General features: G+C 40.8%; 1 long non-coding RNA gene across 1 annotated transcript; it reads left to right on the top strand.

Annotated features, from left to right (window-relative positions):
* The first annotated feature begins 309 nt into the window (after positions 1-309).
* Positions 310-6,279, top strand: LOC129050084 (uncharacterized). The gene is made up of 3 exons (XR_008513530.2): positions 310-430; positions 1,103-1,408; positions 6,071-6,279. It is a non-coding gene; the product is annotated as an uncharacterized LOC129050084 (long non-coding RNA).
* Positions 6,280-18,613: the final 12,334 nt, after the last annotated feature.

Genomic DNA, 18,613 nt, shown 5'->3' with positions numbered 1-18,613 from the left:
ATACTTTCTACAGAAATCTCTCTTTCATTAAATTCTTATTAAACATTATTTCCCAAGGATGTCATCACTAAGGATAACTGCTCAAAAATATTTTTGAGTTATTTTAAATGTAATTATAATAATGCAGCAGAAATGTTTTCCTTGTTTTTATGGCACATGTGTATAATTTTAGCTATATTATGAATTTGTTAGGTTTAGACTACACACCTGATGACTATTTACAGCACTGTCCCTTTGGGAAATGGGTTCTGACCTTTAAACTATGAATTTAAAAAGAAAGTTTTGGGATACAACCCATTTATGCGTATCTTGTGCTTCTAGATATTTTAATTTGAATTTCTCATCATTTATTGTTCTTTAACATTCTGCAGGGGACTTTATGGATGTCTTATGATCTCAGATGAGACTGGAAACGGGTCTGGAATGACAGGTATACACACTGCTAGGCAGGTAGGATCATTTCTTCATACTTCCAAGAGTATACAGTAGGCACTCAACAAACACTAGTAGAACAAAATAGAAGACAGTCTTGGTTTGGAAGAAGGCAGGGCATCAGGTTGGTGCAGAGGGCTGAGCCTGAGGCTGACAGACTGCATCCAGCATGGGTGAGGGCACGGCATTGTCTTCCTGGTTCCTTGGCCTAGACATAGGGTGCAGATTGCATTTCACTTCATTGGCTTTAGGTTGGGAGCTAACTTGCTATTAATAGTTCCTCCTTAGTCTTGTGTTTGGTTTCTTCACTCTCACACACCTGGTGAGGCTCCTTCTCCAGAGAGGGTTTGTTTCCTGAACTCAGAGTTTTGTGTGTCTTGGACTTGGGCTTCCAAGAATTCACCCCTCTTGGGATCAGTCAGCTTTGTGACAGATGTCTCTCAACTCTGAAGAGAGTTCTCTCTCTTGTCGGAGCACTCAGAAAAATTTCTCTTATTATTTTATTCCTCCTAAAAACCCACCATTAAAATCAAGCCAGTAACAATGTAAAATTATTTTTATGATGCTTTGCCGCATACTATGCTCTCAATTTACCCATATTTCATAGTAATGGGGGATTGACCCTGTCCCCTTTCTAAAACTAAGCGATAAAAATCTCTATGTTTTCCAGGAATGTTCTCTCCAAGGGACACATGCTTTTACGCAGAAGACTCTTACTTCCTGTGACAGAAGTTTTAGTGGGGCATGGACTGTGGTTCAGATAATGCTACTCCCCGTCTCTTACCACCGGCCCCACCAGGAACTTCTCTTACAAATAAGCCCTTTGTTGATGAGTGGGTTTGCCTGTCATCTCCTCCAGAACATAGCATGGCACATAGGTCTTAGAGGCTGCTGGTATCCATTAGTATTTAAGAGGCTAAAGAGACCCCCTTGGGGGAAAATGTGGCCAGCATGCTGATCATCTTTGAAGCTCAAGGTAAGGCTACCATTAAGTGGGACTTAGAACGGTTGTTCCTTAAAATATGAACCACAGGCCACCTGGATCAAAATCATCCCAGGAGCTTGTTAGGAAAGCAAATTTCTGGGCCCCACTCCAGAATTTCAGTTCCTGGAGAGGGAGGACTTAGGATTTTTTGAGATGGAGTTTCACTCTTGTTACCCAGGCTGGAGTCCAATGGCACCATCTTGGCTCACTGCAGGCTCCGCCTCCAGGGTTCAAGTGATTCCCCTGCCTCAGCCTCCCTAGTGGCTGGGATTATAGGCACACGCCACCATGCCTGGCTGATTTTGTATTTTTAGTAGAGACAGGGTTTCACCATGTTGGTCAGGCTAGTCTCAAACTCTTGACCTCAGGTGATCCACCCACCTAGGCCTCCCAAAGTGCTGGGATTACAGGCATGAGCCACCATGCCTGACCAGGATCTGCGTTTTTAACAAGAGCCTTGGGAAATTCTTTTACATACTCATTTAGAGGCTGGATGCCGAGTCTGGTTCTCTTTCTACCATGTGGGATGCCTCTCATCACTGTGTGCCTTAGCAAAATGCATTTTCCCGTCTTCTCTGGGGTAGACTACAGTGACCCAGCCATCCCTTTGCATGCACACTTTTATTTTTTCATTCTGCAGATATTGTGTGAGAATCTACTATGTTCTACATATTGAAAAATCGTGAGAAACCCAAAGATGGCATCCAAAGCTGCCTTTGGGGGCAGTAGCTATAGTAAAATAGTATATACAATCATTTAGTTGGCTTGTCCAACCCACCTTATTTTGTTATTCTTTTTATTTTGTTTTAGGCTTTTAGCAGCCTGAAGCCATGGTTTTTAGTTTCTGTCTCTAGTGATAAATGGAAAAGAGGGATGAGGAAGGGGCTTTACTGGCCCAACCAGAAACAGATCTAAGAACCTGTGACTGTATTCTCTCTCTTGGGCACCCCTGAATTGTTCCCTGCCTTTGCCATTTCTCATGCTGGACCCTGTGTGTGGCAGGAAACACTTCCATGTGGAACCTACCCACTGAGTAAGCTGGACCCTCATCCAGTTCTTTCCTTGGTGGTAGAACACTGCTCAGGTCCCATCCACCTTGTGTTTTGGCAGCAGCAGCAGTGGCAGCTGGCCTAAGTAGTGGGTTTTTGATTCATGGTGAGATGTGATGGGTAGCAGGGCCTGCAGGCTTGTTTGGGCTTGTTTTTCTGCTTGGGTTCAGGCATTCAGTGTTTAGATTTAATGTTTCAACATCCAACAGCTTCTCAGTTTGCTCAGAGGTCTAAATCATAGAAGTCTTATCTAAAGTAGGCAAAAAGCATCTGCTATTGCTGGGAATGTTCATATTGAATGCTTTGGAATCCAATTTTATGATCATTTTTCCTTCTTCCCCACCCCTCAGCTCCTTCCCTTTTTTTTTTTTCCCACTCAAAGAAGTCCATTGCTTGCAGCCACCCAACTTCAGTGCATGTTTTGCTTGTTTGTTATCCCTCATCTACTTAGGGGAAATGGTTGCAAGAACAACTTCAGAGGTATATTAGTCTACACAAGACAAGAGAAACAAGGACTAGTCTCTGGAGAAGTGAACAAGGGAGATTAAGTATATGAAAGTTCTTCATCTAGGGATGTTGAAAGTGCATCCTGAGGCTTCTGGAATCTTTGCCTCTGCTCCGTTTTTGTTTCTCTAGCATCCATTGAGCATTACTAAGTGCTTTACCCTGTTGCTCACTACAACCTATTTTGCCAATATGAAAACAAGGGCTGAGCGAGGTTAGGCAGGTTGCCCAGGTGCACATAGAACATGCTGGGGCCAGGATTTACACCCTCACACGCTAGCTCCAGCAGGGGCACTCCTAGCTGCTCTGCTATCTGCCCTTCTCGAGAGGTCCTGCATTTTTTCTCTATGGCCTTTTAAATGCCTGCTGGCCGCAGAGCTCCTTTTCAATTCCTTCTACCTGATTCTTAATCCAGGGGGGCAGAGATTGGCTCACCAGCAGTTGGAAACCATAGAATTCTACGTGAAGCATTTCCAAGGAGTAGGATCACTCCCAGAAGAAGGGGATCTTTGCCCTTCCTGACTCACAGGGAGCTAGTGGGACAGTGAGATTGGTGGAGACTGCCACAAACATTTCTGTATACAAGAAAAGCTTTCTTATTGGCCGGGCCCCAGTGAAATGGTCTGTATGCCAGGGCTGTCCAATGATGCTCTCAAGGCTCTCAAGGCCTCTCAGGCACAGAAGCAGAATAGAAGGCAGTGGGGAGCTGGGGGAACTGGGGAGAAAACCCTCTTAAAGAGAACAGGGGCTGACTGAACAATGAAGGGAAAGAGCATAGATTGAGAAGTCCGAGGGACACAAGTTCAAATCCAGACAATTGCATTTGCTAGATGCGTATGGAAGTTGCTCAGTTTCTCCAAGTCATAAGTCTAATAACTGCCTCACAACTCTGCCATTGCAGTTAAAGTGAGCAATATGAATGATGTGTCTCATACAGGGCTTGACTCATACCAGGCACTCAGCTCATAGTGGCTGTTATTAGCCCAGGGGCAGATACAGGGAATGAAAATTTGCTTCTCCCTTTGACCACCAACCCAACCTCCCCTTTTTCTTCTTAGATTAGGCTGCTGTAGAGGTATGGATGTGTTTCTGGTTTTGGCTGTTTGCACATGCTGATCAAATTATGACAGTAGTGTGAACTTAACCTGAAATTAGAAAGAGAAACCAAATTATGACAGCAGTTGGGCAAAAAGATCTTCAAGCGGATTATTTGGTTAATAGACATTCCCTGTAGCATTTCATTTTTTTTCCTAGACAGAAACCATTGATAGCTATTAATTAGTATTCTGAATGTACTTTGTCTTGGCAATGCCTCTGCTGATCCTGATCTGAAGGTGGGTTGGCTGCCTCCTGTACAGCCTGACCTCCTCTCCAGGGTGCTGGACATTCTTACCCATGTTGATAGTTGAGACATTTTTGTGGTCTGTGTCCTTTTGTTTCTAAAATATAAGGGGTTCTAGTGAATTTTCCTCCAACGAGCTAGTTTGCCTTTTTGTAAGAAGTCTCAGCTATCTGCTGTTTTTGCCTATAGATTAAGCCTTGTGGGCTCACCTGTCTCATTTTGCTGTTCTCTCTGGGGGTTGCCCTCATCCTCCTTTGCAAGTCTTCTTCTGGTATCTTTCGGGGGTCTTTTGTTCTCTCTTCCACATTGTCAATTAGAATGCAGAATCCAATCTGGAGTGAGCAAGCACTGACCCTAGGGCACCCTGCTAAGCACCTCTTCTTGCTGGAGATGTGCCACAGAGCCTCACCTTTCCTTCGTAATCTTTTGTTAGTGTTCAACCCATGTGACTTGCTCTCCCTGCCAATTTGAACCTTTAAATGTTAGCAATTAAAATTTCATGAGCTGTTGTATGAAATGCTGCAACTCAAGCCCCAAACACAGCAGCTGCTGTGTTTCTTTTGTCTTCTCATATGGTTACCCTTTCCAAAACAAGATACCATGTTGTTTTGGATTTTTTTGTCCTTAAGAAAGCCGTTTTGCTTATTGCTTGAGACATTCCACTGTCCTTGATACATTTACAAACTACATTTTTAGCCACAACTATCCTTACTTTGCTAATTACAGATTTACAGGTGCTGGTTAGTTTCAGAACAAATGTCCAGACATTTTCAGTTTCCACTCCCCTCCACCCATCTGCTTCCCAGTAAGTTGTGAGAAATAATGAAACTTTTCACTGGTTTCTTACTCAGATCTTTGAACACCCCAAACTACTTATCACCTGGCCCCTTTGATTTGTAAATGTTCAGGTTGTCCAATTACTACTTTTTGTATTATTTTCCATCAGCTCTATTTATAGAGTCTTTGAAGTCATGCCATAGTATCTAGTTTCCTTTATATAGGAGTTCCTATCTGTGAGCCATAGTTTTCAGCTAAGGCCATGCATTAGAATCCAGGGTGGAGTCTTTAAAAAATTCAGATACCCAGGTACCTCTCTTATCCCCTAAGGAATATTGATTTAGAAGGTTTAGGGTGGGGATATGAGCATCTATATGTTTCTAAAAGCTCCTGAGTTAATTCTAAGGGCACCCTGGTTGACAGCCACATTATGGACTGAGTCCCAGGTCTGTGGTATCGAGACCACCATACTGACTGGCCCCAGCAGGTCCTGGGGCCTGGTCTATGGACCCTGAGCCTGGGTTCTAGCTTCTGTTACCTCTCCCTGATGGAGAGGGTCCATTTGAGCAGGGGCTTGGCTATGTGGAGAAGGTTGATGGGAAGACATGAAAGGAGGGCTTGGTAGGTGGAGAGAAGAGCAGGATGAAGCAGAAACCTGTCGCTAGTGTAGGGAAGACATGGCTGAGTTACAACTTAGCCCAGAATGCCTGAGAGAGAGTGGTGGGAGTCCAGGTTGGATGTGGGTCAGGGCCTTGAACAACAGACTTCACATGTACTTTACTCTGCGTAAAAAGCAGTGGTGGAGGCCAGCCCTAAGATATTGCCAGGTAATAATAGATGGTGAATCCCTGTAACGTCACCTCTGTAAATAAAGCCAAGTTTTATCTTTCTTCTCTTCATTATTTCCAGGACAGATTATATAGAACCCAGAGCTCTTTGAAATAATTAAGAATGCACTTTGCTTTTCATGCTCTTTCTTAGGAGGATTATAAAACCCATGGCTTGTTCCACACATTTTGCCTAGAGGCCTGGGTCCTGCCCAGGCGATCCCCTGGATTTCTTCACATTGCTCCAGGAACCTCCTCACATCTCCCAGCCAAGGCAATCAACTGCAGCAGAATTCCAAAGGTTCTCCCTATTCATAATGGGGTTTCTGCCAATGCCTATAAATAAATAAAATCAATGTCTTTATTGTGTTTTTGCTGAGCTTTATTGGTTCCCCTTGCGAGATGAGGAAGGATAGGATAAGAAATGAAGAACTTGTTTGTATTTAATCTTCCCAAAATATATATGGGCAGGCATTATTATCTGCATTTTGTGGCCAAGAACATTGAGGCTTAATCGAGGTTAAGTAACTTGCCTGTGGTCACAAAATAGTAAGTAGTGACACTGGGGTAGAAAACCAGGTCTTTCTGGCCCCAAACCCGTGCTTGCTCCATTATACCACCTCTTCCTGTCTGGGTGGAAGGTCTGCCAGGGGATGTTGAGGCATCCCTGGTAAGGTTAAACCTCATTTACATTTTAAACCAGACACTAGTCTAGAGGCATGTCTAGGCTGATTGAAGGATTTGGGGCAGATTTAGGGTAGGCTATGTGCATGTGATGTCTAGGAGATTGATAATGGGCTAAAGTTGGGATGGTTGCAAGACCAACTTTGGCTGCTTTGCAGTTTTGCCCAGAACTATAGTAGCACCCAGGGAGCTGGTGCTAAAGCTGAGGTACTAGCCTCTCTTTGGAGTTATTAACATATGTGTTCTCCAATTCAATGTTGTTCTCCTGCTTGGCAGAGGAGGAGAGGTAAACAGATGCACCTGGGCAGATTTTCTTGAGTCGTTCCAGGTAATCTTTTCATAGGATGTTTCTGGCTGGTATTTCCCTTTCTTAGCACTCCTAGGAACACGTAAGGGATGGATAAGCTCACGGCACTACTGTGCCTGACATTGTTGTGTGGTCTACCCAGTGTTGTGGGACAATCTTCTGATAAATCTGAGTTGCTGGAATATAATTTCCGTGAGGGCAGTGTCCAGGTCTATGTATCTTCAGCATCTAGTACAGTGCCTGATACATAGCAAGTGCTTTAAAAATATTTGTTGGATAAACCAAAATGTTCTGGTTTCACACGGACTTTTCTTCATTCAGTGATTCTACATCAAAGAGATTTCCCCAGTGCTCTAGACAGTATGGAGAGGAGTTCATTATAATGCCTTTATTTTTTCACTGTTAGGTTTTTCTTTTAACCATGAAGTCATTTTAGGGTCCCTTTGTTTTGTTTGTTTGTCTTTTAGTTCTCTAGTCAACTCCTTCTGGGATAGCCCTGCATTTTAATCACATATTGGAGAAAAATGAAGTGAAAAGGGAAGATAAAGCTATCAGCACACCTCGATGACCCCTGAGAACACAAAATCATGGATTCTATTTGCTCTGAGGAACTCCACATCCATGGCCAGGCTAGGACATCCGTGGTTAACAGGGGCAGGGAAGGGACAGACAGGGACTGACACTCTTCACTGAAGGAAAGGCCACAAAGAACTCAAAGACAGGGCTCATCTCTGCATGGAGCTTAAATATCATCTCCCCTGTTTATAGCATAGGCCAAGTTGCCATGTGAGTGCGGAGCAGTGGTTGGGGAAGGAATGTCTTTAATCTTAAATTTCACTCCTTTAAGCCTTCAAATAATCAATTTCACATGTTGGAAATATCTTGGGTGGGAGTAAGAAATTGGGAAAATGAGAGTGTTTGGTTTGTATTCAGGTCTAGAAAATGTTAAGAGGCTTGGTGGTGGAAAGGAGTCAGATTCTTTGACCGGCTTTGGTGTGGTTGGGTTCTGATGAAAGTGAGAGAATGTGCACCTGGGATTATTTAAACGTGTGACATAACAACATCACAATTAGTTTGTCTCAATATACGATCCTATTTTCTAAAAGCACTGCCCTTCCCTTAATGGTGAGTCTGGGTTACTCCTTCCTATTGCCTAGAGATACTTGGTAGTATCATCTTACATGAGTTTCTTTTCTTTGAATTCTTTTCCTCTATGCTTGTGATAAAGGTGTAAAGGTTGTAGGGTTCTGAGGTGGAGATGATCAAACAAATTCCTTCTCGCCTAATTGTCAAAGTTAGCCAAAGAAGTCAGATGTCTTCAAGAGTTAAGTTGTTAACTAAGACAAATCAACCAAAGCCAGGCCAGCCAAGGGAAAGCAGAGGCAAGCCGACCAAAACCACACATCTCTAAGACACTCACTGCAGAATGGAATTCCAGAGGGTAAAATGGTACCTTAAACATTTTAAATTCATGCTTAATTCTACTCTACAGCAAGCCAAGTGTCATTTGTGCTCTTCTTCAACTATCCAGTGCTAGAGAATTTACTATCTTTATTTTACCTAAAAATAGGTCTGGCTATGAGATCAAATTTTACTCAATTAAACAAAATTTGACTATCTCCTTAGATTGCTTTAAGTATATTTACCACTGGGGTCATTGAATTTCTCTTAAAGGTGATAGTTCTTTAAGTAATATGTTTGCCAACCATTTATAATTTTATAGTTCTGTATCCTGCTGTTTTCACTTAAAATTATATTGTGAACATTTTCCTATGTCACTATATTTCTTAAAAATATGAATTGTAATGGCTGTAAAGAATTCTATACCATTATGTTAGCTATTTCTTTCTTTTTGAACATTTAGGTTCTTTATAGTTTTTAAAAAATTATAATGTTACAACAGCAAACTCAAAACTATGACTTAATCTCTCATTACCTTAGACTATCTTAGATGTGAGAGTACTGGGTTAAAGTGGATGAATGTTTTCAAGGATTTTGATATATATTATGTTTTAGATCATGTTCCAATGAAATAAACTCAGAGACAGAGAGTCTCTGTGTGGGAATTTTTTTTTTTTTTTTAATTTGTTTTTTTTTTTCTTTTTTTTTTTCTTTTATTATTATTATTATTATCATCATTATTATACTTTAGGTTTTACGGTACATGTGCGCAATGTGCAGGTAAGTTACATATGTATACATGTGCCATGCTGGTGTGCTGCACCCACCAACTTGTCATCTAGCATTAGGAATTTTTTAAAGGAGTGCCTTCAACACCCTTGAGAGGGTGAGGAAAAGGACTGGGCAAAGGAAGAAGATGAACTATGATGTATTGCAACAATGGCCTCAGCTGATCCTGAGGAGCACTGGAGTTTGGAGCTCTCCTGTGAATTGTCTCAAGCTGAGGCAAGGGGGCCGAGCTTTTGTGCTCTTGCATTGACCTCTCATTGGATGCAGGTTGTCTCCAGGGAGAGGTCATGACCTTGGGTGAGGCATCTCCCTTTGGCCAAGAGCAATTCCAAAAGAAAGACTCAACAGCTAGCTGTCAGCAGATAACATATCTGGCCGCTGGGGGAATGAGCCCTCAGAACTGAAGGGGGGAAGCTTGTGGTGCATCAAAGTGACTGTTTCAGTTACCCCTTTCAACTCTTGGACCACATATTTCTTATTTTAAAAAATCACCCTATCTGGGAAGAGCTCCTCTAGAACTCTGGTTTGCTTCTTTTCCTAGGGAAATGTACAAGAGGAAGATTAATGGGACAAACTGCAGCTCTCAACAATGCAGCTGTTCTCAGAGACACAACTGACACTCATCAAATCCCTTCTTTACAACCCAGTGTAGAGTTCCCTCCCCCTTGGCTGAAAGCTCTGCTCCAGGTGGCTTACCTGGTTGGGTGACCCAAACCTTCATCCATGAAGGATCTGAGCCTGTAGTCATCATGCCCTTCTCAAGCCATGACTACTACTTTTATCCATTTACCATTACAATTGGCTAGGGCATTACCAAGAGATGCCCAAGAAGTCCTTCTTGTTGCCAAATAGTCTTTTCTGTCACCTTGTGTAACAATAACTCAACCTTCTCCTGAACAATTACCACTGCCAAAATGGTGATGCCTTTTTTGGCCTGTTGACCTCTTGGCACAAGAAACATAAAGTGCCAATAGCTGTAGCTTAAAGTTTAATGGGATTCTTGTAGTGTTCCTGGTATAAGTGTTTCTATTCTTGGAACCAGACTCTCTAGAGCTGCAGAGCTCAGAGTTGTGGGGATGGAAGGGATGATTTCCCTGGGTAGGTTATTGAGTGAGATGGTAAGAGGGATTAGCCCTATTTCCACCCTGAACCATGTAATCTATATAGAGGAGACACAGTACTGTATAATAGTCACTTATTATTAAGGGTGGACACTGCATCCTGGAGGATGCAGGATGCTTAAGCACTCCAGCCTTAAGTGTTATATTGAATGTGGTACTTCAGCAATACTTTCAAAAGGGTGTTCCTTTACCTTATAAAGTCAGCAGCTTCTGGATGGTACAGGAAGTGACAGGACCTGTGGATGCCGTGTTCCCGTGCTCATTGTTGTACCTCTTTTCTTCTAAAGTGAGTTTCTGGGTACAACAGGATGTTCTGTGGGCTCCTGTGTTAGTGAATCGTACATGAAGTAAGTCCTTAGATAATGGTGCCAGCTGAGGATCTATGGGCAGGAATGGCAAACCCTGTATCCTAAGTATGTGTTGATTTCCTTCAAGATGAATTGCTGGCCCTTCCATGGAGAAAGAGGTTTAATGTAATTGCCGTGCCACCACGTGGCCGATTGGACTTTCTGAAGAATTGTTCTTTGTCAGGGGCTCGCAGTAATCTCTGTTCCTGATAGGCATTCAGCAGCAGCAGAAATTAGATCACCTATTTTGTAAGCTGCCTTGCACAGCCTCCATGCCTGCCACCATGATTAGTCTGTTCATATGCCTGGTGTGCCAGCACTGGGGTGATTAATGAGAAAGGCTGTCTGACATCACCTGGCCAAATCAGTCTGTCCATTTGACTAGGAAGTGCCTCTTCCATGGTGGGTGGTATACAAAGATCTTTATGAAGCTCTTTGCACTTCATGTCCACTTCTGTATTCCTCTTCCCCAGACCTCCTTATTCCTTATCTTTCAGTCTTTCTCCTTCCAGGCCACTAAGCAGCCAGCCAACCCATTTACAATTGCCCATGAGTTTAGATATAGTTTACCTTGAGCCACTTTCCACACAAAGTGGGTGGCCAGGTACATCACCTAAAGTCCTTTGGGAGGATGTCCCCTCACTGCTGTCTTTTAGGCTTACTCATGAGTGGGACTGAGAACACTAAAGACCTTTTCTGTTTTGTATTCCTACATCAAACTGACCCATCTGTTTTGAACAAAGCTTGGCTTTTCCCTTCCTCTATCAGCTGAACATAAGTGGCGCCCATATAGCCATAGCTGGTGCAACAGTGGTGAATGACATGAGGACTTGGGTCATTAGCTCATGCAATTTTCTTGTTTTTTCCCTCCCACTTGTATTGACATATAATTGACAAATAAAATTGTATATATTTAAAAGGTACAACATGATTATTTGATATAAGTATATATTGTGAAGGAAGGATTATCACAGTTATGTTGGTTAACATATCCCTCACCTCAGATAGTTACCATTTTTGTTTTTGTGGTGAGAACACAAGATCTATTCTCAGCAAATTACAAATACACAATACAGTATTATTAAATATAGCCACCATGCTGTACATTAGATCCTCAGAGCTTATTCATCTTATATTTGAAAGTTTGTATCCTTTGACCAACATACTCTTATTTCCCCTAACCTCCAGCCCCTGGCAGCCATCATTCAACTTTCTGTTTCGGTGAGTGTGACTTTTTTGGATTCCATATGTGAGATAATACAATATTTGTCTTCATTTTTCTGGCTTATTTCAGTTAGCATTAGCATAATGCCCTCCTGGTTCATCCATATTGTCACAAATAGCAAGATGTTCTCCAATTTTATGGCTGAATAATATTTAACTACATGTATACCACAGTTTCTTTATTCATTTGTTGACAGGCAGTTAAGTTGTTCCCATGTTTTGGCTATTATGAATAATGCTGCAGTGAACACAAGAGTGCAGATATCTCTTTGAGAGATTGATATTATTTCCTTTGGATATATAGACACAGAAGTGGGATTGGTGGGTCATATGGTAGTTCTTTTTTTAATGTTTTGAGGCAACACCATACTGTTTTCCATAATGGCTGTGCCAATTTACATTCTACCCAGGGTACACAAGTTTTCTCTTTTCTCTACATCCTCACCAACACTTACCTCTTGTCTTATTGGTAATAGCCATACCAACAGGTACATGGTGATATCTTATTGTAGTTTTGATTTGCATTTGCCTGATGGTTAGCGATGTTGAACACCTGTCCATGAACCTGTTGGACATTTTTATGAATTTAGAAAGGTGTCTGTTCAGGCCTTTTGACCATTTTAATTAGGCTGTTAATTTAATAAATTAAAATTAATTGAAGTATTAATTTAATAAATTGAAATTTAATTTAATTTTAGTTAAATTATTATTATTATTTGCTACTGAGTTGTATGAGTTCCTTATATATTTTGGAAATGAACCTCTTAACAGATACATGGTTTGCCAATATTTTCTCCCATTCTATAGGTGCCTTTTCATTTTGCTGATTCTTTTGTCATGCAGAAGCTTTTTAGCTTGATGTAGTCCTATTTATTTATTTTTGCTTTGTTTCCTGTGTTTTGGTGTCATATTAAAAAAGTAATTGTGAAGCCAATGTCAAGGAAGTTTTTTCTATGTTTTCTTGTAGAAGTTTTATGGTTTCAGATCTTATATTTGTGTTTTTGGTTATGAATTTTTTTTTTTGTGCTGTAAGACAGAGGTCCAGTTTCATTCTTTTGCATGTGGATATCCAGTTTTTCAACACTGTGTATGAAAATGATTATTCTTTCCCCAATAGCATTCCTGGCACCCTTGTCAAATATTAGTTTACCCTATATGTGTGGGTTTGTTTCTGGGATCTCTATCCTGTTTCATTGGTCTATGTGTCTGTTTTAATGCTAGTACTATACTGTTTTGATTACTATAGCTTTGTAATATGATTAGAAATCAGGACATGTAATACCTCCAGCTTTGTTGTTTCTCAAGAGTGCTTTGGCTTTTTTGGGGTCATTTGTGGTTCCATACAAATTTTAGGATTGTTTTTCCTATGTCTTTGAAGAATGCCTGAAGAATTTGGATAGGAAAGGCATGAATCAATAGATTATTTTGGGTAGTATAGACATTTTAATAATATTAATTTTTAAAAATCCATGAACATGGGATACCTTCCTATTTATTTATGTCTTCTTCAGTTTGTTTCATCAGTTCCTTATAGTTTATGTACAGTGTACAGATCTTTTATCTCTCCTTGATTAAATTTATTCCTAAATACTTTGTTTTTGATTCTATTGTAAATAACATTTTTTCTTTATTTCTTTATCTGATACTTTGTTGTTATTATATAGAAACACACTGATTTTTGTGTGCTGATTTTGTTTTCTGCAACTCTACTGAATTTGCTTATTAGTTCTAATGTTTTTCTGGCCGAATGTGTAAGGTCACATCATCTACAAACAGAGACAATTTTACTTCTTCCTTTCCAATTTAGATGACTTTTATTTCTTTTTCTTGCCTAATTGCTCTGGCTATAAGTTTCAATAATATTGGTAGTGGTGGAAGTGGGTGCCCTTATCTTGCTCCTGATTATTCATCATTTGAGTATAATGTTAACTGTGGGCTTGACATATATAGCTTTATTATGTTGAGGTATATTTCTTCTGTACCCAACTTGTTGAGAGTTTTTATTATAAAACAATGTTGAGTTTTGTTGAATGCTTTTGTTTAAACATCTATTGAGATGATCATAAATCTTCATTCTGTTAATGTAGTTTATCCCACTTATTGATTTGCATATGTTCAACCATTCTTGCATTCCTGGGATTATCCCACTTGATTATGGCGTACAATCCTTTTAGTGTGCTATTGAGTTTGGTTTGCTAGTGTTGAGAATTTTTGTGTCTACATTAATTAGGAGTATCAACCTGTAATTTTATCTTGCTGTAGCATCCTTAACTGGCTTTGGTGTCAGTGTAATGCTGACCTCATAAAATGAATTTGGAAGTGTTTCCTTCTCTTCATTTTTTTGGAAGAATTTGAGAAGGATTGATGTTAATTATTTAAATGCTTGATTGAGTTCACCAATAATGCCATCTGGTTCTAGGATTTTCTTTGTTGGGAGGTTTTCGATTACTGATTCAATCTCCTTACTTGTTATTGGTCTGTTTAGATTTTCTATTTCTTCATGAGTCAGTCTTTGCAGGTTGTATACTTCTAGGAATGTTTTCATTTCTTCTAGATTATCTAGTCTGCTGGTGTGTAATTGTTCATCATAGTCTCTTGTGATCCTTTGTACTTCTGTGGTATCAGTTTTAATACCTCCTTTCATTTGTAATTTTATTTTTTTGAGTCCTTTCTTTTTTCCTTGGTTAATCTAATTAAAGTTTTGTCAATTTTGTTTATCTTTTGAAAAAACCCACTGTAAGATTCATTGGTCCAACTTGCCCAGCTCTATTATCTGCCCTCTTTATGTCCTATAACAAGGGAAGCGTGATGATGCTTCAGTTCCCTAGGTATCCATGTTATTTTTGACCCTGCATCCATCAACCTCAAAGTGTCAGGATATTCCCCTTTCCTCAGTTTAGAGTTACTTGAGTAAATGGCTATAGGTCCTTTAGGCAAAAACCGAGGCAGTCATTACCTTACGCACTTGCTGTGGCACTGCAGAGCTCTTCCTTCTGGGTACCTGGTCTCTCCTTCAGTCAAACAGTGGAAGATCTGAAAACTGGTTTAGTCCTGGAAAGTGGGTAAAGGATTATCACTTTTTAATTTTTTTTTCTTTTTCTTTTTTTTTGAGACGGAGTCTTGCACCATTGCCCAGGCTGGAGTGTAGTGGTGCGATCTTGGCTCACTGCAAGCTCCACCTCCTGCATTCACACCATTCTCCTGCCTCAGCCTCTGGAGTAGCTGGGACTACAGGCGCCCTCCACCACGCCCGGCTAATTTTTTTGTACTTTCAGTAAAGACGGAGTTTCACTGTGTTAGCCAGGATGGTCTTGATCTCCTGACCTCGTGATCTGCCCACCTCAGGCTCCCAAAGTGCTGGGATTGCAGGCATGAGCCACCGCGCCTGGCCCACTTTTTAATTTTTATAATCAGCTTGGCCTACAGAGGACAGGCAACACTGAGTTTCTTGATGCCGTTGCTGCTGTGCTCCCATTACCTCTCTCATCACTCTGGTGAGCACAATGTCTTTCTGATATGTCTTAGAACATCATCTGCTGGTAGGTTTTCCAGCTTCCATTTTATCTCTACATTTTATGCCCACCCCTTTGAGTTTTTTGGTTTCTTCTTTTATAATACATTATGGTAGAATATGGTAGTTTCCAAGAGCTATGCTAGCAGAACGTTAACCACCATCTGCATGGGTGCCTACCAGAGTTGAACTCTGTATTGTAAGAGAGTAGCTTCACAGCAACAATCTCTCCCTTATTCAAATTTGTTTTCTACTCCCCTTGATCCAGGCTTCTCAGGCTTTAGTCCCATTTACAGTTTACTGACCTCTGCTGGCACATTTTGGCTGGGACCTATAACCCCTTTGGGGTTTGGGCTCTTTATTTTCCTAGCTGACTTAGCACTTTCCTGGCCAGCTTCTATTGCAACTCGACTCTCTAGTGGCCAGGAGGGTAGATGTGAGCCAAATCCCAAGAGAAGACATACTGTTTTACAGGCAGAGAACCCTGTGTTGTCTTCAACTAAGGGGTCTTTACTTGAAGAAGAGTGCATCACTTCTATAGGAGCAAATGGTTCTGAGGGGATCTGGAGTTTCAAGATTTGCTGGGATTGAGAATTCTACCTTTTTTTGAGTTGTACTATAGTTATAATTAAGTCGTTGACCTGATTCTCAGATTTTTCTGCTTTCAAACTACACAAGATGAGAGTCATTTTTTAGTGCTGCCAAGGAAGTCCTCTGGCTATCACAATTTGATTTCAAAAGACAATTGATCAACTCCCCTTTCCCAGATTTCCCTTCTTTTTTCCCAGCACATAGATAATACTCAGCATCAGCAATCCCAGTTTCCCCAGAATGGCTCAAATGTCAAATATATTGCATCCTTTGGTGCATTTCTTTCCACTTGTATCCCATCCCACTGACCACCAAGGAATATTTTAACACATCAGTATAACATGTGAGGGCCATACATACTTCAGTTTTCACTAGTGATGGGGTCCTCATTGTTAATGGGCTAGCAGCTGCCCATCTCCTAAGCTCTATTTTAGAGTCAGCTTCCTTTGACCATTCCTGACATCTACTGCCTTAGGTTGGGTTTCCCATGAAACACTTTGAGACAGAGATTTGTTAGCAGGAAGATATTGGAGAGAGCTCTTGAGAACAACAACTTGGAGGGACCTAAAAAAACAAGACTAGTCCCAGAAAAAAGCTGAATTTTGGAATACATTGCAGCAATGGCTTCAGTTGATTCAAGGGGACCCTGGAGCTGGGATGGCTAGTGAGGATTGTTCCATACTGAGGCATTGAGTGGGGCTGGACCTTTGGGCCTTCAAATCAGCCAGTCATTGGATGCCAGTTTTTCCTGTGGAGCATAACCTTGTGTGAGGCAGCTACTTTCAACCAAAGATAACTCTTGGGGAGAGACTCAGCTGTGAGCAGCTGTCAGACATGGCGGGTAAAATAACAGCCCCCAAAGATGTCTATATCCTAATTCCTGAAGTCTATGAATATGTTAGATTACATGGCAAAGAAGAATGAAGGTTGCAGATGAAATGAAGATGTAGATATTATACTGGATTGTCCAGGTAGGTCCAGTATAATCACAAGGATCCTTATAAAGAGGAAGGCAGAGGGGAGAGGGTGTCAATGATGTAATGTAAGAAAGATTCAACTTTGAAGATGGAATGGGGCCATGAGCCGAGGAAGACAGGCAGCCTCTAAAGGCTGGAAAAGACAAAAGAAAAAAAAAGTAAAAAAAAAAAAAATCCCAGAAAACTCCAACAGAAACAAACACAATAGATTCTTCCCAAGAACCTCCAGAAAGGAATGCAGCTCTATCAGCGTCTTGATTTTAGCCACACAAGACCCATTTCAGACTTCTGATGCCTAGAACTATATGACAATACATTTGTTTAAGACAGTTTTAGCATTTGCCTAAAACATAAGCCATGAAATTTGTGGCAATATTTGTGAGAGCAGCTATCAGAAACCAATGCTGCAGGCTATCCTCTTGCAACTAGGAGAATGGCTCCCTTGGTTCTGAAGGAAGAGTCTGATGGCACATCACAACACTCACTACATATTTTCAATTACCCTCTATGAAATATGTACCACTTTATATCTCTGCCTACAGTATGTGAGTAATGCCATCAGCAACACAGAGCATTATTTAGGTCTATAACTACTTTGTCTTCCCTTCTCAGCATGTTTGCAGTATTTCAATGTTGAGCTCCATTCCAAGAAGTTCTGGTAATTTTTTTTTTTTTTTTTTTTTGAGACAGAGTCTTACTCTGTCGGCCAGACTGGAGTACAGTGGCATGATCTCAGCTCACTACAGCCTCCACCACTCAGGTTCAAGTAATTCTTGTGCCTCAGCCTCCTGAGTAGCTGGGACTACAGGTGTGTACCATCATGCCTGGCTAATTTTTGTATTTTTAATAGAGATGGGGTTTCAACATGTTGGCCAGGCTGGTCTTGAACTTCTGACCTCAGGCCAGATCTGCCAGTCCCAGCCTCCTAAAGGGTTGGGATTACAGGCGTGAGCCACCCACCTGGCCACTGGTGAAGCTTTTGAGATCAGATTTTCCATTCAATGTTGGAATCTTGTTTTTTGTTGTCCATGCTCTGACATTGGAACATAGAGATCTGATTTCATTAGTGTTGTTTTTGCCTGATTTTTAGTTATTTATTCATGTGGTTCACTGATCACCTTTCCAACTTTATATTTCTTGCCACATCTCTTATTCTTTATAGCTTCTCTTCATTTTTTTATCTGGCATTTCCTTCACATTAGTTAAAGCTTCTGGATTAGTTCATTTGGTCTCCAGGCATTGTGAGAGATGTTCCACTCCTAACTAGAGGCTCTACATTTAGTGTCTGAAATCCAGAACTAGAAGTACACAACTGGTTTTGAATTCCGTTTGTCCACTGTCTTTTGTTTCTCATCCCTTCCTTTCTTGTCCATTACACCCAACCTTTCGTTGGAAGAATCAATGGGTAAAGTCACTGATTATCTTATGCCATTTACATTTTCTGTCTCTAGAGAATGTGTCTCAAACTTCTTCTACTGGTACTCTTTTATCTCGGCATGAAGAGGAAAAGAGAATAAATTAAATCTAAAGAACATCTATTATGTTCCAGGTGCCATTTCATTCTAACTCTGTAGCCAAGATTGGGGTAATCAGCATTATTCCTGTTGTATACACAAAGAAAAGTTGTTTCTGTTTGACTCAAGTTTATACTCTTTTCATTACAACCATTGGTATAGAAATACCTAAGCACATCTATCATTAGGGGGCAATAGTATTTCGCTAAATGATGGCCGCCTCCTTATCAC

Source organism: Pongo abelii, chromosome 16 (assembly GCF_028885655.2).
Source record: "Pongo abelii isolate AG06213 chromosome 16, NHGRI_mPonAbe1-v2.0_pri, whole genome shotgun sequence".
Lineage (NCBI taxonomy): Eukaryota > Metazoa > Chordata > Mammalia > Primates > Hominidae > Pongo > Pongo abelii.
The sequence above is the reverse complement of the archived record's forward strand: the minus strand, read 5'-3'. Positions and strand labels throughout refer to the sequence as shown.